Source organism: Pimephales promelas, chromosome 11 (assembly GCF_988280905.1).
Source record: "Pimephales promelas chromosome 11, fPimPro1.hap1.1, whole genome shotgun sequence".
NCBI lineage: Eukaryota > Metazoa > Chordata > Actinopteri > Cypriniformes > Leuciscidae > Pimephales > Pimephales promelas.
Window position 1 is genome coordinate 16,697,466 of NC_142779.1, and position 22,012 is coordinate 16,719,477.

The window sequence follows — 22,012 nt, forward strand, 5'->3', positions numbered from 1 at the left end:
TGCAACACCTTTGTGTGTTTGTGTGTGTTGTGCCTGGTCTTTCCTCAGCTGCACCTGCACTAATTGTAAGTGTGCAGCTGTGATGTGAGAGCCGTACTCCAGCTGGGAGAGCTTGTTGAGCTGCCACACAAACCCGGCGAGCTAAACACCCCAGTAAGTCCCTCCTTGACTCAGCTAATGAGTGTGGAGCGCAGACAATACACCCCAATCCAACAGCCCATCTGAGCGCCACTGCAGTCCAAGAACCGGAGGAGGTCGGCCATAGACGACTCTCAGTTTGTGCTCCGTGACCGTGAAAGTGTGGATAATCAAGCCTTTGCTGTCTCGGCCTCCTGTATCCCGACTGTGTCTTTCCTTTATTGTTAGTATCAGTCCATCTCAAGGGTTTCTCTCATGCTGAGTGACTCCAGATCAGTCATCCAGCCTGAAGGTCATATTTTCTTAATAAGTAAATGATACTCTGTCTGTCTGTCACAAAGGTTTCATGTTTATGCAGGGCTCAAACATAAGGCTTTTGGGGAATTTACTGTTATTATTAATAGTTCTTATTTTGTTAATGTTTCAGAAAGACATGCAAGTTTTCTTTCTAATTAATTATTAATACTTATAATTCATTAGTTCAAGTATAAAAATTATTTTAAAAATATAATTATTAAATATAAATATATTAAATATATGAATATTTAAAAATTAAATAAATATATATTTGTTTAAATTAATTAATTATTTGTTTTAATGATGTATTATTTTTAGATATTTTTACTGGATGTTTCATCAGATGTGGTTTTCGATTAACCTAATTGTACCAATTAAAATGGCAGTAGCCCTTTGAAAACTGGAGCAGTCCTTAAGGAATAACCTGCAACATCCTCGTGTCTAAAGCATATTTCAGTAAGTCCTTGGGCATTTTGTCCGAAATAACACTGGTAGATGTTCTCTGTGTAGGACGTTATCGTACACTTCACATTTTGTCTGTTCTCAAATGCTTAATGCAAGAACTGTAGCATTTTGTTAATTAAAAGGATATGTCCAATTTAATTAGGCTCCAACATAAGAAAATAAATGAGAGGGTCTCAGCAGCCAACCAGATATGAGTGTAATTTAATGGCATACTGTGTGGAAATTATTATTATTATTATCATCATCACTCTGGTATCCATATTCACAATGAATTGACGCATTTGCAGTATTATGGTAGAATATCAAACGTGGTTTGTGGGTATTATAAATATAGTCAAGATAAACAAGTCCATTAATAGTCAAAGCATGATCCCATTAGGATATCAGTAGTTTTGCTTTTCTAAACGCCGACCGAAATATTCCTATAAAATTACAGCTATTAGGGTCCGTTGGGGGTGATAGCAGGAATTCAAGCAATAAACACACCTAATAGACCAAGCACTCCAGCTGCATGCGGAGGGCAGACAGATTGTCACTTTTTTTCCCCCTTTAGATTATAAGCCCATTCATTCAGGCTCAGTGACAGTGGCGTGACAGGATATGGATGGTGGAACCATAGAAGCTGATGAGAAAGATAAAGGCAAAGTTTTATATGAACAGATTATTGCTGCCTTCAATTCATGTCAGAATTATTGTATTTACGAGAAGAGAATGTGCTGAAGTGCCAGCGGGAAGACCTGGATTTTCTTTGAACTCTAACTTTTTTAGTTGAGGATGTGTTCAGTGCAAATGTTCTGAAACCATAACCTTAGTGGAAAATGATGCTTATTGGTCATAATTCAGCTTTAATTAAGAATGTTGACCGTACAACGTTTTGCAATTCTTTGTTTTAAAAAAGCTTCCAGGTTTCCAAACAGAATAGTTATATAGCTAATAGTTGTAAAATGTCTTCAGACTCACAGGAGATTTTATATGTTAAATATCTTTGTGTTTATTGTGTAGTTAACTTGTGTTGTGGTCTAGAGATGATATACATGTTCATATTGTTGCGTTCACACTACACGCGTCCAAGCGGCACAATGCATTCATTTTCAATGGTGAGCGGGCGACTTCCGGCGTCACGCACGGTTGCGACCGTTGGTGACTGGATGGGGCGTGTCTGACGACGCGACAAAGTCAAGAAATGTTTTACTTTTTACTGAGTCTGACCGAGGCAAGTTGAATGAGAAGCTCATTTTAGCAGTCAGAAACTGTCCTATAATTTAGGATATATCTCCATGTACATACAGTGGTGTTCACCGTACTGACTCCGTGACTGAATGGTTTCAGGAACCCAGATAGACCAGTATTTCCCCTTTTGCTGCAGTTAAATAGCCGCGATGGCAAAGAGCACTCACTGTTTCTTGTTCATCTTTAATATTATGCATTTTATGTACTGATTCCATTTATATTTAGACTTTTCCTTTCAAATTATTTGTTTGTAGCGACAATAAAACGTATTTGTTGTCTAACAACATCCTTGAATGTCACTCACAAACATTACTAGGCAACCAGTAGTGGGAACGCCCTCCAGCGCAGCCACTGGCGACCTGCAGCGAAAAAGTCGCGTGTAGTGTGAACGCAGCTTTAGGGATAGTATACAGTCTATTTTTATTGCAGTGTAAACTCTGACAGAAAACTAATTCCACTGTTTAATGTTGATGGTTGTGACATCATGACTTCTTAAGGATATTTAATTGTAACTTCGCTGATTTTCAACTCGCTTTGAATAGTTATAATGTCGGTAGTACATGTAAATAGAATAATGTACTTAACGCTTTGAATAGTTATAATGTCGGTAGTACATGTAAATAGAATAAATAGGGCAATGTTTTCTCCGTGTTACTGACTGAACGGCAGTTTCTTTCAGTTTTCCCTCTCCCTTTGGGCTAAAACACTGCGTTTGTGGTCATAATGTCGACTACAAATGGGGTGGTTTTTCAGATAGTCCGTAGTGGTGTTCTCTCTGAATTTCCAGTTCTTTGCAGCCTTTTAGCCACTGCCTACAACATGCTGGACACTGGAAATCGAAAATATCTTGCGCCCGCTAAACGTTTGCTCCTTTGAATTCTTGCACTCGGGAGCAAGACAAGTCGGCACCATTATGACTAAAAGTTTGCTAAGAGTTCCAACTAAAGCAATGCGATATTTGACTGGCAATCAGACTGGTGAAAGTGGCCTTGGACGGCAACATGTCCCAGTGCATTATGGGTGTCAGTATTTGACAAAAGGGAAGGCACAGTCTGTTTTCTCTAGTTTGTTTTTCATTGAAGTTATGCATAAATAATTTAACATGATCTTTTTTAACCCTCTGAGGACGGATTGGGCGGTATCGCCCAAAATGACGTGCTTTTACAAATGTGTACTTATCTTAAAAAACTATTCATGATAGAGAGGTTCAGTCTTGTATGCCGTCTTCCACAGATTCCTCTGAAAACAGTGATAACCTGATACCCAATGGAATCGATGTTGTTTGGCAGATTCACAAGCAACAACCAATGGAAAAATTGCCGATGGAGAAATGTTTTTCTTACCCAATCAGGGAAAGGTTACCATGACTCTGTAGCCTTGCAATGGGTGGTACTATATAGTAAGGGATTTGACGCAAACAGCGTCGAGTGGAGGAGGCGACAGAAAGTGAACAGACGCGTTGAGTATAAACAAGGCTTTACGGAATGAGAGCGCGCTGAGATTTATATGAGAGAGAGAAAGACGATATGTAATATATAATATATATATGTGAAATAAATGACAAAAATCGAATTTCCGTTTTTGAAATTCTCTAGAATATCGGACATTTTTCACTCATACTTGCTTTATAAACACATTACATGCATGCTTATGTTAGCTTAGGGTCTTCTGAATCCATAGATACCAAACACATAGTGTTCCATCTCCATAACATATACTGTAGTTTATAAGCCTAAATGTAAAAATAGAGAAAACAGACCAAAAAGGGCTTAGTTCCCAGTGGGTAAAGGGATTTGGTGTTTTAAAATGCAAATTACTTATCTGATATGTCATATTGCTAAACTAAACAATAATTTAGCACATATCTCTTTGTTTGAATGAGTGATCGTATCAGCCATTTTATATTTTTTAGTAATTAAAGACTGCTTTCTTTCTTGTAGTTTGATTTGTTTGTTGTTTATGAAAATATGAACAGTTGCTGTTTGGTACTGTTACTATAACGGTTAGATTGCCTCCTATACTAGCTGCTAAATGCCACAGATCATAATGGTACATGATCCATGTGCAGAAAAAGCCTAACCGTGTGCTTCCTTTATTTAGCAGTGTGACATTATCAAGCAGGGAAGGTACAGAACCTTGCATTATGAATACTGAGAAGAACACGTGTAACCGTGCACATCATTTACTTAATATAATGTGCTTTTATTATTATATTTTTGTAAATTGCAGATCACTTCTATGATTGATGAAGATATGTGAGTGAATTTGCCAAACACTGAACAAAGAAATCTGCTGCGTCCTCCGGTAAGCGCTTTGACTGATGTTCCTTCACTGCTCATTTCTACTAATGATTGTTCATGTAATCGCAGATTTGCACACACGTGTGCCGCTCGCATGGTGTTATCTTCAAAACAACTTTTACCAAATTAACTCGAATGGTGTAATTGGTGCTAAAAACGAGAAAGCATCCACGCTGTTGTGTCAGAGGCTCATATTTCTTGAGCGCAGTCAAACGACGCATTTATTTAGTGTTTTTGAGCGGCAACAGAACATTCTGTATAACATGAGTCATAATTAGCAACGGGGCCTCTCAAAACCACTCGCTGCTTTGTTGTTCCCCTTTACAACGTCAGTGTCAGTTTTTTATGTGATTATTAAAGGCAGGCACAATTACTGTGAGATGTGAGATTCTTTGGGGGGGAAAAAAAATCTGTTTTAGCAGGCAGTCAGAGACATTCGTCTAAACAGCACATGTGGCATGAAGTGTTTCATCCTGAGCCTGTAATACACACTCGTCGCTTTCTGCCTGGTCTTGTGTACTGATGAGATGTGGAACAGCTCGAAGGTGAAAATGTGTTGTTGTTTTTTTTTTTGGTAGCATCTACATTATGCTAATCAGTTTGGGATGGGGGTGGAGCCATATAGACCAGATTGCCAGGAGAAGAGGGAGAGAGAAGAAGCCTGTAAATTATGGATGCAAACTGCCATTTCTGCCAGGGCAAAGAAAAGAGAGGCGCTAGGAGAAACCACAAGTCATGCATATCAGATTATCCTCCCTTTACCCCTCCCATCTCCCTCACTTTTACTAAATTTTCTTATCATGCTTCTTGAGCAAACTTGCACACACAATCTGGGCTGTGTATCTCCAGTCACATGAGGGCCAGAGGTGCTGACTGGCTGGAATGCTTGGCCTGGTATTTCCTGATGCTCACACACTCGCATAAACACACAGGGCAGGCTATATATTTGTGGATGGGTTTTTGTTTGACTTGGTGACAAAGTGAGTGTCAGAATGATGAGAAACAGATTTCGTTTTAGTTGTCTTAGCTTTGTAGGGGATTTTACAAAGCTACCATATGGTTTATAAGCTGATTTTAGGGATTTTTTTTGTTTAAATTTTTATTTAATGCATACACTGCTGTTAAAAAGTTTATATCAGAATGATTTTGATTGATCAAAAATAAAGTAAAAAGTAATATTGTGAAATACTATTACAATTTAAAAGAACTGTTTTCTTGTTCTGTCTAAAATAGAATTCAATCCTGTTGTTGATAAACAAATTGTTTTTTTTAAAAAAAATTACTACAGTTTTCAGTGTCACATGATCCTTGAATCCTGAAATCATTTTAAAGCTGTAGTCCATAGATTTTTTGAGGGTAAAAAATGATCCAAAATACTACTGGTACTGGTGGATTTCTGCTGGAGATTCGAGCATGTCTTTGCGTCATTACGTCACATCTGTACACATAAAGAGTCTCAGCTAGTCGGCTATATTGCGTGCGAGGATGTTGGAGGTGGAGATTTATAGCCTTTACTCACAGCACTTGAAAATTAAACTTATCAATTTGATGGCAAATCCAGAAAGGTTCAAATAAAAATCCCCAGTGTCAACAGATTCACCCGCTGTAAAATGCAAAAGACTTCATTCGGACTTCGGAGTGGCTATGAATGGTAAATGGTAAATGGACTGTATTTATTTTTGCATGCCAGTACTTACACCAGTGCGGTGACTGACAGCTGCACACTCTCCTCAAACATTGTGTTCATCCACGTCATCCAAGTTTCGCTCACGTAAAGGTGATAATTCCGCAAATGACTGCAATATATATGTGTATATAATATGTATATATATATATATGTATATATGTGTGTATATATATATATATATATATATATATACTGTATATACTAATCACCAGATAACTTCATGTGATTAGTTCATTAGATAATTACATTGAGAAATTGAACAGGTGTTCCTAATAATCCTTTAGGTGAGAGTCTGTGTGTGTGTGTGTGTATATATATATATATAAATATAAATAATCATCATTATTATTATTAATAAATAACATTTAAGGAGGTAATTTCTTTTCAAATAAAAAAAACTGTATTTGTTTTATTTACAAAAATATTGTTTGAAACCTTACCATCTGCTCTGGCATATGATGTAACAAGCAATTATTTTGTTGAACTGAAATTAATTATTTAGTTTAGCAATTGTAAACAATCTTAACCAAAAAGAAGAAAAAAACTGTAGCCCTATATAAAATAGTTCCATGGCTAATTAAGTAATAAATGCATTATAAAAACCTTACACAAGGTCTATAATGCTTTAATATAAAAAGATTAAATTCTTTAAAATGTTCTTAAAAATTGTTTATTTTCAACCTTTGTTCCTGTTATTCAGTGATTCATTCTGTTCTTTTTTGTTCCCACCTTCACAAAACGGGGGAATTTCCGATAGTGGTGTGTTTCAGCAAGATCAGGTCAGAAGTGGGTGGACCTCTGTGAAAGTAAGAGTTTGTGGGGGAATAATGGAGCCATTCTTCAGCTCTGTGGAAGCCGCTGTACAGTGGCGTGTGGTGGACCTGCCAGAGGCACTGGGGTCTCCTTAAAATAGCTCCAACCCTCGAATGTCAGAAGCAAAGCTGAGACTGCGCACTGAACACTAGCCATTTGACCAAGAGCATGAAAAAAAATCTTCATCAAGTCCTTGAGATTTTTGCTGTTTTCAGGAAAACATCCAGTCGTAATAATTTAATCCTGTTTTGATTTTGATCTAATATTGAAACGTGGCAGCCTTTTGACGTTTGTGCACGAATAAATTTCCGTATCATACCACAAACCCACAAATCTATGTGCATGCAGGTCAGGCGGATCCAGAGAGCTAAAAAGCAGGTTGTCCGTCAGCATGTTTGTTTAATAATGACTCAAAAGGTCATAGTTGGACTATGCAGTCAGGATTATTTTAGTTATAATCAGAATGAATTCATACTAAGTCACATATTTGACATGGGTTCATGATTTCTGTGAACTGCTGCTTGCTTTGCATCTCTGAAAGCTCAGAGAAAACAGAAGAAGGGCTTTAAACTCAGCCCGGTCTGCCAATGAGTGACATCAGTAAGCAACTCTAACACTTCTAATATATCAGATTACTTTTTATTTCTTCTAGAGAACACGCATCTGAAGTAACTAATCAAAACCATTTATGGTGTTTCTCTAATGTTTATTATTGATGCATGACTTCACACAAACAATGTACAGATTGGTCTTTTTAAGACAAGATTAATTGACTTAAGAATTAATGTTACATAACATTTTAAGTTAAAGTTAGATAAATACTCATTAAGAAGGATTTTTTTTTGCATTGTAGACTGCACATTGTTCACTTAAGCAAGCTGTTTGCTGAGCGGATTTTAATGTTGCGCCATGAGTACTCAAAGCAGGCGGTTTTATTTACATTTTCTATTCATTGTGAGTTGTAAATTCATTAAATGATGCAGAGCATTTCATACGTGTGGACAAACCTAATTTTATTTTACAGAACTGTTTAAGGTGTCTGGATCAAAATGAAGGAGTGATAGTCCCATTAAAGTATGTCAGATTGTGTAAATCTGTTGGGTCATCTGTTGGGTAAATGCAAATTGCCTTTAGTACAGATTTTTTTGGTTTGCTTGTGCCATTACCTGATTTGCATTAGTAGCATAGCATAAAAAATAGCCAATAGTCTCTGTTTTGTGCCTAACATGCTGGCAAAGTTGATGATGTGACAGTGGTATGACCATGTTAATGGTCAAATAAAGTCTACTGTAGCAACTGTAACCAACAGATGAATTCCTGGTAGGGCCACCAGTGTTACGGGCACCTTGTGTGCTTCATCCTTTGCTCGGGTGAGCATAATCAATGGCCGAATGGTTCATAAATAACATACTTGATTTCTCTAGCTTAATGCTTTGCCATTGCAAGGTCCCGCCACGGCACTGCCTGTGTACTTTTAACCTTGCGTGTACAGACAGATGAGCACTAGAATCGACCATCCAAAGGGGACTGAAGAGAGCTGAGACAAATAACATTAGAGGGCAGAAGCAAAACAGAGGAGGCTGCGTTTTCTGGATACAGACATTCCGACCGATCTCATTTGCAATAAATCATAATTTGAGAGGTGTTGAGGAAGCTGCTTTGAAACTATAGCTTAGAAAGGTACTCTTAATTTAACATAGTTAAGCCACACTTTTTGAAGTAAATAGTTACGTTTGAAGCTATTTAAGGCAGTAATTTAATTTTAAATAGCACAAAACAATCATGTCTCAGTTAGTGTGACAACTTGAATAGACATTTACACATCAATCAATAAAACTAGAAAAATGCTTATTTTTAATATAGCGATTCACCACTTTCATCTGAATATTGAGCTAACTAACAGACATAAAATGTTTCTCAGCTACTCTAATGAATCAGTGAATCTTTATAGGAACCAGCTTTTTTTTTGCTTGATGATGTCATGGTACACTGCAAAATGCAAATTGTTGGAAAAAGTTATTGTTTTAAACACAAGAAGCTACTCTCACTCTACTGAAAAATGAATGTGTCGCTATCTTTTATGTCATGTCTTAACACTGAACGGTCACTTTAACTGACCCTAAGACATGTAATGGGCCCTTTACCTTATTTACAGCCCTGTTACAGTCCAAACTGTAAATATTCATGTTCTTGGAGCAGGCCGAGACATGATCTCATTCGCTTCTGCCAAGGCATCGCGTGTAGGCACAGGCTCCGCAGATGTAAATCGCGGTTTACTTCATTACATCATTAGCTGTGTTTCCTTGGGCCCTGGAGAAATGAGGTAAAACACGCTGGTTACTGTGTGCCCTCTGTGCCCTATTGAGCTGCAGAAACCCACCAGTGAAGCTTATTTCCTCCTTCTATTTGCAGAGGATATGCTGTGGCGATCCTGTTGAATTTCTTGGACAAATTGAACTTCTGTGCACATCTAAATTATGGAACAGTAGACAATTCAGAAAGCCTTTTCTTGCGTTTATCATATCATTGCACCTTTATTTGCCTCTTCGGTGATACCCGGGTGATTGGATTTCAACACAGATGAAAGATGGCAGATATCATTGAAAGTTTTTTTTTCTAAACCGCTCTGCAAAATAGCGCTCCAAGGTAAAGTGTTAAAAGAGAAGCTCTTGTTTATGAAAGGGGTGTGTAGAGCTTAGTGCAGGTGCAGAAATAAATCATCCTTACAGTATAATGTCTTTGTTGTTGACTCCTTCCTACTAACGCGTTTGCACTGACGAAGTGTTACTTTCGATGCTTTTCTCTGTTTGTTTTAGGAATTGGATAAATATTGGAAAGTCTGCTGTAAAAGGAATCAATGAATAACAACATGTTTTTTGTTTTTGTTTTGAACAACTTTCAATTATGGATGAAGCAAGTATTCAACTTGAGGATTTTATAGGGAAAAAAAGGAGGCGGTGTCTTGGGTTGAGATGGAATCGGTTTCTGTGAGTTATGGATAACAAAATTCTATGCCGATAGTAACTAATATTCAACAGCTTGTTGCACACTCTAAAAAATGCTGGGTTGTTTTAACCCAATTATGGGTCCAATATAGGCAAACCCAGATGTTGGATTAAAAAAATACAATTTAAATGCAACCCAACAGCTGGGTTTGTCCATATTTGACCCAAAATTGGGTTAAAACAACCCAGCATTTTTTAGAGTGTAGCCAGTTTTTTTATTTTATATATTATTTTATTTAAAGGCCTTTCATTAATAAAATATTTTACAATGCAAATTAAACAAGCAATTAGACAAACTATTCTGCTTTTTATTTTGCTGAGTGCTCCATTCCGAAATGTATATATAAAAAAGTTGGAATCTGTAAATATATCATACACATTAAATGGTCATGTGTTATTTATCATTGTAAAGGTCTCAACTAGTAGAATACACACTTGTTATTGAAATGTAAGATGCATACATAGTTCGATTGAATAAAAGCAGTCAATTTTTGAAAACGTTGAGAGCAAAAATTTTGTTCCACATTATTGGCTGCAATTTCGCTATTGGTATCAATAATGATTTAATTAAATATTTGATATGTCGTGCACCTCCAGAACATGAAAACCTGAGAACAACAAATGGATGAAAGAAAGAATCCCAGCAGTGTGTATGTGTGTGTTTGAAGTACACACAACATCCAAAAGCCTCTCATTAGTAGCACAGGAAGCTTGTCAGTGTGCCAGTTAAGTGTTGGTGTGAGTAGGACCAGCGCGGCCTCTTGTACTCACTCGATTACGCACCTAATCAAATCACCTGCTTGTTTATACGCTCAGTACTCCTGCATCAGAAAAGCAGCCACGCTTCATTCATACCACCCGTTTTCCTCAGAGGACCCCTTCAAACAATATCCACAACAAGCCCAGCGGTCTGTGCTTTCCTCTGCTGGATTTGGATTTCTCTTTCTTGGTGGACTCTAAATCCTCATGCACTGTAACATGTTCAAACTGTTTTCCGCATGCTTTAGGAATCTTCTCATGTTCTGAAGCAGAGATTGATTTGTTTAGAGCTGGTGGCATCATAATCACCCCACAAGTGGAGGGAGCTGAGTTACATTTTCCGCTCTGTTATACTTGTGTTATTGGAGTGTGGCTTTCCTGAATGCGCTGGCTGAGAGTTTGTGGATATTGCATTACAACAATATTGTCTCTGTTATTCGCCGAGAGACAGACTACAAATGGCCGGGTTGCTGCTTGTTTGAATGCTCCCAAGCATGGCTAATGCCTGGATTATCTCCTAGAGAAATGATTTAGTAAAAATAATGGCTCCACTGCAGCAGATATACCCACCAACCCAATAACCAGTCCTTTGAGAGACTGTATTGATTTGTGGCAACACTATTGCCCTATTCCTATAGAATAAAGCTAATAAGACAAGAATAAAAAGCTGAATTTAAAAAAATATATATATATTTTTGCTGAGCCCACCTGATGCTGACAAGGAAAACCAATAGCAAATATGGAAACGTGGGTTTGGAAAACATACTTTTTTTTTCCGTATCCTGTGAGAAGTGCAAAGATCATCAGAAATATTGTCATAACTTCACCCGGCTCATTGTCTCCGGTCGGAGCCCCTCCACCCCCCGCTCCGTGTTTATGCCGAGACACTGTGCCTGCCTTAGGATCAGATATGACATCATTTGGCCACAGCTGCGGGCCGCACACGAGGCGTGGAGAGGGAACAATTGACCAGGGGGGACGCAGGAAGAGCCGACTGACCTGATTGCTCAGCTGGCCGAGCAACTGGGAAGGAAGGCCCAAGGCGGAGTCGTGGATGTGAGGAGGGGTGATGGTGGTGGACAGTGCCCTAGTCACCCTCCCCTCCCCCTGGATGCATCCGCATCCTCGTTCGCATTCGCCCTGCCCTCCGCTGTTCTCCTGCCTGCCTCTCTGAGCCAAAGCAGATTTGTACATGAAAAATGATCTACAATCTCTATGGCTGTATCAGCTTCCAGATATAGACGTTCCTGATAGGCCAAATCCCCTTTAAAGAGGGCTTTATCCCGCTCACTGAAAAGCCACGGAGAACAGTACATTCTTTTATCTCTGCACCTCAGTATGTTCTAAATATGCACCATGTTTTGAGCTGTGACACCAATCTGTCCCGATCGGCTTGCGTTCGGTTAACATGGTAGTGCTCAGCAGGAAAGGTTATTTGTATAAATGTTAGCGCAATCTGCATTGCATTGATAGTTCTTAATTATTAGACGGACAGCTGCTGCCTGAATATGAATCAGATGGACGTTTCATCTATGTATAGATAGACAGCTGGAAAGGGCACAATGCATATGACCTACCACATGTTCCATTTCCATATAGAATGAAAGAAGACTCCAGTTTATGATAACTTTGATTTTATTAGTGTTCATATTAATTGTAATTAATTAGTTGGTTAATAATATTTCTAATATTATTTTCAGTATTTCTGTCTCTTTTTTTCTGTCATTATTTTGAAAGGTTACATACCCTTTGGAGCCTGCTTAACCTATACCCCAAAAAGAAGAAACCTGTCATTCTGTTCTTTACCTGTATGCATTTAAAGAAGATATTTTGAAGAATGTTAAATGGAAACTGTTTTTGTCCATACAATGAAAGTCAATGGGGTCCAAAACAACACTGAACCTCATGGACAATGACATGAGAGTGAGTAAATGAGGGTTTGCTTAAATTTTGGGTGAACTATCCCTTTAAAGACCCCCAAGTATACGTATACCCTCTAGTATACGGTTGGGGATTGCTGGATTAGGGAAGTTGTGTTCCAACCAATGTAAACCTACATTTTATTTGTGGGCAGGGAATAAAAGCCTGAAAATAGATGACAAACCAGAGCACATAAACAACACGGGGCAATAGGGTGTATTTGTGCGTGTATGTTTGCGTCTGGGTTAGAGATTGCGATAGCCCTTTCCTTCTTAAGAGATATGTTTTCAGTGCAAGGAGCCGATTCCCGTGAGGCGGGTGATCCTTTTTAATGACAGGGATTCATCTGTTAGCGTCCCTCAGGCCCCATGCAGCACTGTGCGACGCAGCTCCCAGCAGCCCACAGAAAATGGGCGGCAGCCTCAGGAGAGCGCACCTCCTCAGCCCCTCAAGATGCCGTGTGGGAGTTTAATTACTCCTGCGGCCACAAACCGCAGCTTACGCGCTCTCATTACTAGAAATGCCTTCATTCTCTGCTGTTTTTAATCATTTTTAGGCAAAAATATCACACCGGAGATGCCTGTGCCAAAGTGAAAAAATAGAACAAGAGCAGAAAGCAAGAGATTGGTCTTGTGAGGGGGGGAGGGGTTGGGGAGGTTGTGTGTATAGGGGGTCGAAGTGAGGGTGCTAGCCTTCAGGGAGGAGATGGGGCTTAGAGACAGGACTTTGGATTAGTAACTCAACAAAAAGGACTAAACATCTATTCAGTTAGGTCCTTCTGGTCTTTAGGGCCTATTCCTGCTGCTTTAATGAACTTATTTGGACACAGTGTAGTTCATCCACCACTGCTTAGGAGAGTCAGGCTACAATTTGTCTCCTCATATTTGCTTTAGACTTTAGACTAGTGATAATTTGAGATGTTCCAAGAGGATCTAGTGCTTCAAGTGAACTGGAAGTTTCCAGATTCCATTTTGCTAATCTAATTTGAATATTGCCGTATTCAATATTAGAATATTAAAATGTTTTAGCAAATAAAGCAGAGTTTACATGTTAGTTAGCAATCAGCATCAGATTGTAACAAATAACCTGCCACATACAAATGTCACATACACTTTTTTTGAGGATTGTTTCCATTTGTAGGTTTTCCTACTAAATGAAATTTGAAACACAAAAGAAGAAATTTAAGAAAGTTTTTTTTTTTGGATTGAAAATAACTGTTTTTCTCCATAATGAAAATCCAAACGACACAACTTTTTGTGTTCATCCAGCCTTTTTTAGTGATATTTAATAATCTGTATTAAAATACAAAATGGATGGAATCTGGCTAATGTCATACACTGGCTTATTTAATTAGTGACCTAGAAATGGTGCATAATCGGATATATTTGCATTGATTTTACAAAAAAAAAAAAAGAATGCTTTAGGCTTTTTCATTTTGTTTTTGGAGGTTAGAATTAGATTTTCATTAGATTTTTTTTCCCCCAAAATTAGAGCGCGCATGTGTGCGTTCGTTCATTCTCAGGCTATTTTATATCCCATTATCAGTCCACATGCACTCTTCATTCCCACACTGTTTGAACTATGTGCCAAGAAGACTAATGTTTGTTAGTTAAATGTACTCCCTGTGAGGTAATGAGTGGCAACCCAATATGTGCAGCATTCTCCTTTTAATTAGCGTTAGTCCACTAGCTGTTGTTGAATGAGGTCATGTCAATATTGAGTCTTATACTTCCCTTCCAAAGAGCAGACACACTGCTCTCTTCACTGGTTTTGTTATAGCGAACTGGCCAATGATCTTGTTTGGTGTATTTATCCATTTCTTCAGTGCAATCTGTTAAAAGCTTTCTAAAAGGGTCTATGTCATCTGTTCTACGTAAACAATCACCCTTCTGATGGTTACACTTGCTATTGGATCTGTCTGAAAGAGTCTCTTCCTTCCCTCTTCTCGGTCTCGCTTTCTCAGCCTGGTTGTCTCTGAGAGTGAGAGTGTGTGAGACATTACTGGCTCTAACCCGGCTCTCAGGGGCCTGCTCTGGGTGGCTGCCGTCTGCATCAAGGGGAATTTCTGCAGACATTGTGCAGGCTCTCAGATCATTACCAGCCTCCTTCACTGAGCCTTTGTTCCCTCATTTGCCTTCTCTGGCGGTGAGCTGACATGCGGCGTTCTGTCGACGTGAAAACCAACCACCAAACAGCGCGTCTCCTGACGTAGAGCCATGCAGAGGACAAGCTGACTGTCACTCCTCCGCTTGTCTGTCCCTCCTCCCCCCACTGTGTCATCTTAAATCTGTTCATCTGTTAACAAAGCATCAGACAGCTTATTATGAAGGTGTGAAAAGCAGAGAAAATCACTCCACATTCCTGCATTGAGACACTGTGTCAAAAAGCCAGTTTCAGTGAAAGCATATAAATAGTAGCGCAGATCTTTTGTGATCTACTTTTGCATGCATTACACTGCAGAATTTTTTTTCTTATTTTCTCTTTGTGTGTGTGTGCATGAATAACTCAGTATTGTATTTTTTAAATATTTTAATATAATTATTTTTTACTTGAATGTATAAGTATATACTGTATAAAAAATATTTTGTTAATCATGCATTTTGCATGCATTACACTTTTTTTATTAAAGCTGCAGTCCGGCGTTTTTCCTCTGTCGCTATCTCTGTTAGAAATCTGCAATTGGAGTCATTCGCAGAATTATCAATTTTACAGTGTGTTTACAGTGTGAAGCTGTCGGTCACCGTGCCGGTGTTGATACTGGCATTCAGAATCACAGATTATTCTTTTTGGAAGTTTGACCAATATAAGAATTTTCCCTGGAAAATGTCATCTGAACTAGTGAGAAACATCCACTTTTGTTCTGGTTCTGACATTGTAAACAGTAAATCGTGCTGATTAAATCTAACAATCGCTTATAAGTTATCATATCACGCAAAACCATGCAAATTATACTTTGTTCCCAACTTGTTAATGTTAACCATGTCAGCATTGCATGACTACATGTAATGTCCTTCTGATATGTATCCTTGTTTTCGCATGCGTCCGGTTGCTGTCTCTATTTTTCTGTAGCCATTCCGAAGTCCGAAAGAAGTCTTGTGCATTTTACAGCGGGTGAATCTGTTGACACTGGTGATTGTCGTTTGAACCTTTCTGGTTCCGCCATCAAATTGATAAATTTAATTATATCAAGTGCTGCGAGAAAAGGCTATAAATCTCCACCTCCAACATCCTAACAAGCAATATAGCCGACTATATATATATATATATATATATAAAGAGTTCAGATGCAAAAGCCTCTTAAGTGCCTTTTGAAATTTTCTTCTAGAATGATCATTTTTATCAAGCTTGTATATTTAAGTTCAGTAATTTCACTTAAATTGCAATGAGAATTACCTATTAATTGTCATTTAAGTGAAATTACTGGACTTAAATATATAAGCTTGATAAAAATGACCATTTTAGAAGAAAATTTGAAATGGCACTTAGAGGCTTTTGCATCTGAACTCTTCATATATATATATATATATATATATATATATATATATATATATATATATTATCAGTATTTTATATTTTTTTTCCTAAAATATAATAAATGTAATATAAGTCTAATAAAAACATTTTATTAATCTGTGTGTATATGTGTGTGTGTGTGTGTATATATATATATATATACACACAAGCTTGCATGTGTCTTAACTGGGATGCTCACCCTGGCCAGTTGTCTTCTGCATCCTTGCTGATCGGCAACACAGGAGCTTAAGTTTCAACCTGTGCCATGGCCCTGTGTGCTGGGCCCCTGCCAGGGTTCAGAGGTCACACTTGTGAGGCATGTGTGTGGAAGGGGGGACTCAGTTTGGGGCCCCAGCCTCATACAATATGTCCATCTGCAAATCTCTTTGTTTTCTCCCCTCTTAACCGCTCAAGTCTCCACTCTGTATCCAAGGAAATGTTGCCAGGGGAGATGAGCCCCGGGTAGCGGTACGAGAACCCAGTGTAATGTGCGGATGCTCTGTTTGCCTTGATAAATGCATGGTGTCCTAGGCATGCCTGATTATTTTGCTCCTGCTTCTTTCTTTTTTTTTTTTTTTTTTTCCTCAGGTCCTTTTGCCTTTGCTGCTCCTGGGGGACCCATGCATTCTGTGTACATGTGTGTGCGAGCTAGTGCATGCATGTGGGAGTGCTTCCATATGTCTAGACAAGAGTGGAATCCCAGGGGCCCCACACGTTTAGACTCAGGATATTAAATGACCTAATGGCCATGTTATTTGTGTAGGATTCATTTAGAGAATCTGGCGAGGAGCATTAAATCATAATGAAGAGGGTATGAATTTTGATCGAAGGCGGAGGGCTGCTTTGGGAGCAAGCCCAGGTAAAGCTTCGGCTTAAACCGCTGCATAAAACCCTCATTGAAAGCTCCAGGCTGTGACCGAAGCACACAGACAAGTTTCAACAGCCAGATGTAGACACGACACGACCAGAGCTTTAGAGGTGCACGCTCAGACCTCTCCAACAGTAAGAAAAATGATTAACACCTGAACAAGACAGGGCAGACGTCCTCACTCGCTGTTATAAGAATCAAATCCCTTTAAGAGCCCCAAATAAAACACTTTTGCTGGTCTTGTATAAACTTGGATGATTAATTTTGTCATTGTATTCAGATTCAACAGTATGTTTGGAGATTGCAGCATCAGGTTATATCTGAAACATCATCTTGCTGAAGTCTGAGCCTCATTAAGATAAGAGAGAGACTGCTTTTCAGACACTTTATGTAATGACTGCCTTTGATGTTCTGGGCAGGCTAGGACAACAGTCCTCCAGTCGACTTCTGAAGAATCCAGTCGTAAGTATGCTTTACCTTTGCCCGGCATACTTTTTTTTCCTTTATGACTCCATTAGAAAGGCAGTTTTTAGAGGTTTTTATTTGTTTGAATTTTTATATAGGCTGCTACTGTTCAGAAGTTTGGGCTGTGCAAGATACATTTTTTTACTGGTACTGTTAGTCAACTGCCTATTTGAATATATTTTGAAATGTAATTTATTTCTGTGATGACAGCTGAATTACTTCAGTCTTCAGTGTCACATGATCCCTCAAATCATCTGATTTGCTGTTCAAGAAACATTTCTTATCATTTAAAAAAGTTCAAAACGTTGTACATTATATTGTAACAATCTTCGTCACTTTTGAAAAATTGTGCATTCATGCAGAAAAGTATGCATTTCTTAAAAAAAAAAGGAATCATGGATGAAAAAGGACACAAAATGTACCTATGCACACACATATTTAACCTGATGTTTGGCTACTGCATTTTTATGATTTAAGTTATGATACCTACATGATGTCGTATTCTGGTTAGTTTGCAAAGACATCTTTAACAGAGCCAATTGCATGTTGTTTTTCTTAAGAGAAACTTACCGACTTCTGGCTCAACCGATGGCAACCGAGTTTTGAATGGAACTTCCTGTTTGGCTGAACAATGGAGGACTGAGGGAAAGTTCAGGAAACATGGTTTCAAAGCAGTCAAGCGGTCATTATTTATTCCGTTTGGTGCCACTGGTGGCACAGAAAGTACACACTGCAGCTTTAAGCCTATTAAAGTTAGTTTACAGGCCCCAAGATACCAATAATTATACATAAATGTATAACACTTATATGTAGCTCTTACTTGGGCCTATCAAATTCATCATTCTTGTATTATAAGACTTTTTAAACAGTTTATGTAGGTTAAGCAGTAATACGCTGCTCAGTTATGCGAGTCTCAGTGGCGTAAGGCCTCTCTCTCACCCAACGTTTCTCCGCTAACAGGAACTCCCTTATTTCCTGAACTCCCCTCACCATTTTACTCCTGTGCTAAAGACACACACACACACACACACACAGCCTCATGTGTCACCATATCCACAGGCCATAGTTAGTAACTGTAGAAGTGCCAACAATATGAACCCATGTGTCCGTTAACATCCATGTGCCAAGACAAACTAACCAGTAGCAACACGTTTCCACCGACAAGAAATTTATCTGTCCACATTGTATGCGAAAATGCAACACAATCACAACCAATCAGAATGTTTTTGATGTGGAAAGGGAGTCCAAGGGGATTTCATTGTAGGTGGAGCTAGAACATGGTGTAGAACTGTGTTCGCTTTAGGCTTCATAATTGATCCCTGAGTTGAGGTTGATGTTTCATTCATCAAATGAACACCTATGTGATCGATGTCTGTTAAGCACTGATTGAGGGTGCAGAGAGAACAGATTAGTGATGCATGTTTCTGTCCAGGTGTTAGACAGTGGAGCATGATTTCATGAGGTTGTGATCTGTTGATGTAAATGTTAGAGGTCCAGATTATTGCTGGTTAAAAAGACTGAGTGAATGAGAGAGAGAGAGCGAGCTCTTTGTAGACCCCTGCTCCGGGCTCATTGACCCTCTGTGTTCTGACCAGTAGATGTGGGATTCTCAGCTCATGCTCTATTGATCCACGTGAGCCCACTCCACTCACATCCACACATACATTCACTCGCTTGGAGGAAAAAGAAAAAAAATTGAGACGGCACACTTCGGTCAGAGAACATGCCTGCCCACTTTACAAGGATATAAATTTGCCCCACTGGCAAATTTGTTTCTTCTCGTTTTAGGACTAAATCTCACTAAATGTTGTTAGATTTATGCTTGAAACATAAACATATACATATATATCTGTGGTAAGAAAAATACTTAATATTTATTCTCTGAAAACAATTCAAAGTATTTTGCTTCAGGTAAATCTTGTTTTATAGATATTTGGATGTTCTTTGAAAAACAAGATCACTACTCGCAGAGAAAATAATTTTTTTGGTGTCTCCATCTGACATGCATGGATTTGTTGAAATATGTATTTTTATCCATGCATATTGCATTGGGACATCATCTAATTTATACGTGATGATGTGTTAGGACTGGGCAATATATTAAGTATTCACAAAATGCAATATGTATATTTCATATGTTTTTTTCTGTCCATTTGCTGGCAATAAACACTGAATGTGTTTTGTGAATGTGAAGTTTCAGCTCAAAATACCTCCCCAGGTAATTTATAATACCGTGCCCAAAATTTGGGTTGAAGCAAAAACACATTGTTTTAATGTGTGTATCTTTTAAATGCAAATGAGCTGTTGTTCCCCATCCCCTTTCCAGAAGAGGGCTGTGCCTGTACAGCTTGTGCAGTTTTGCATTCCACACTTTAGTATTTGTAAATGTAAACATTCGCTAGATGGACATTGGTTGTTTTTCTTCCATTTGGGGCCATCAAACACAACGCGTCTTTGCATCCAAAAAACTTGTCAAGACAAGTTTTTTAAACGTTTAACTTCTTTTAACATGAGAGCTGCGTTTTTAGAATGCCGCCGTTTTCTGCGCGAGACGCGAGCGCAGCGGTCAAACACTTCCATCTGGCACGCTTACATAGAATATGTTTTTCCATTACATTGTGCTAATTTTTTTATTTTGCCTTTCTGTGTTTATATTATCACGTAGCTTAGACATTCTTGTGTTTCCACTAGCTGTTCTAGCAAGGAGATAAACATGGCGGATTGTGTACAGCTCAAGTGAGGATCTAAGCTAACAGGTCAGATTCTGGGGCCAGGGCCAGTTACATCGACACTGTTTATGATTTATAGGGGATATAAAAAACAGACATTTATGTTCAAACATCATGCAAAAGTGAATTTTACATAATTGGTCCCATTTAAGGTTTTTATTTGGCCATTCATTTTACTAAATGTAGTATTGTACTTTTTTTTTTTTTTTTTTTTTTTACAAGATTTACTGTATTTTGCATTGCATTTTCAATGACTGTTTGGTTTAAATGTGGTCTTTTTTTGATTTACTTACATTTAGTCTTGGTAACATTGTAAATTACAAATATAATAAGAATGCTGAACATAAACGTTTGAACTGAATCGGCCAGCCCCATGTTGCACACTGTGTTTTTGTGTCTGTTTGTGCTCGCAAGAGTAAGTGTGTGTGTGGTCGCACTTAAACAGAGTTGAGGGTGGGGAGAGAGGCAATAAGGGAAGAATGATTACCAGACAGGCCTCATGCTCGCTGCAGATATGCAGGCCTAGCAGTATTTTGCCTCTGCACAGTGTCAAGCATATTGATCAGCCTCTTGTAATAGAGAGAGAGAGCAGTGTGCAAAATCAATGTTCATTTTTTCCTCTCTCTCGCGCTCTTTCTCTGTCTTTTTCTCTCTCTGTGTGTCGAACTACCTTTCTAACTTGCACTGAAGCTGATTCACATCTCTAACTGTTTATTCTGTGACACTTATGAATGCTTGGATGGCGTAATAGGGATTTAAATGTCATCAGTGTTCCATTGTATGACCTTTATGCTTAAAGACTTGAGAATGGAAAGAAAAACACAATATAATATGCATTTGTCCAGTGATAATGTTCAGTCTGCTTGATGTTAACGGGTGGAAATTAGGTAATTGTGTAAATAAATGCAAGTGCTAAAGATCTGCTAGTTAATAGAGATAATTCACCCAAAAATGAAAATGGTCAAAATTTACTCGGCCTCATGTCATTCCGAACGGTGTTTGTTCATATCCACATAAAAGATTATAATTTTGAAAATTTGTATTTGTTCACATTCAACAATGAAAATCAATCAGGTCCAATTTACGTACCTTGGAGCCCAATGTTCTTCAAAATAGTTTTCAACGGAAGAAAATAAGTCATACAGGTTTGGAATTACATCAGGGTCAGTAAAAGATAACAGGGTTCTCCTTTTGGGTAAACTATCACTTTAAATAGGCTGCCCAGTTTAGTCCAGTCCGAGGATAAAATCAGGCATCTTTTTCTGTTATGCAAGTGTTCCCATTTGTTCTCTTTCCCCCTCTCGCTCAGCGTTTGATACAGATTATAAAAAAGATTAGGTCTGGCGTTACTGTCCCAGTCTGTCTACCATCAGAAAATAGAATTCATTTAGGTAATCCAGATGGTTTTCCTCAGTTTGTGTGTCTGGTATTTGGCCGGCAGTCAACAGCTTTTAGCAGCTCGGGGTGAGCTTTTGTGTTTGCACAGAGTGCCGAAGACCTCGACAGAGCCACTGCTCATGCGTTCACGGCAATGAACAAACCTGCTGCTGATCAGTAGCTATTGTTTAATGTCACTCACTAAAAAATGCTTCTCTGATCCTTTTTAGCGCAACCTCAGTGTCTTTATTCTGATGCTACCGAGAGGATTGATTTGTTCTGTAAACCAATTAATGTGGCTAAATGCACCTGCGTATTATAGCGTTGTTGAGGCCTGCCTGTCGATATCTATTTGTCGAATTCATCGATTAGATTCACGAGAGAGCTTATTAGAATATGGCGAATGTAAAATACTTGATCTTGAGAACAAAACCACATGTTTTCTC

The 22,012-nt window shown here is 38.4% G+C and overlaps 1 protein-coding gene across 7 annotated transcripts in view; it reads left to right on the top strand.

Moving 5' to 3' along the window:
* The window catches only part of zmiz1a (zinc finger, MIZ-type containing 1a), a 194,416-nt gene that overhangs the window by 108,167 nt on the left and 64,237 nt on the right, over positions 1 to 22,012 (top strand). Inside the window, exon 3 of one of the 7 annotated variants that reach the window (XM_089117100.1) lies at positions 4,360 to 4,434. The exons of the other annotated variants lie outside the window; for them this stretch is intronic. The gene's annotated coding sequence lies outside the window, so the exon portion shown is untranslated. The remainder of the gene's footprint in view (positions 1 to 4,359; positions 4,435 to 22,012) is intronic. 7 annotated transcript variants of the gene reach the window in all.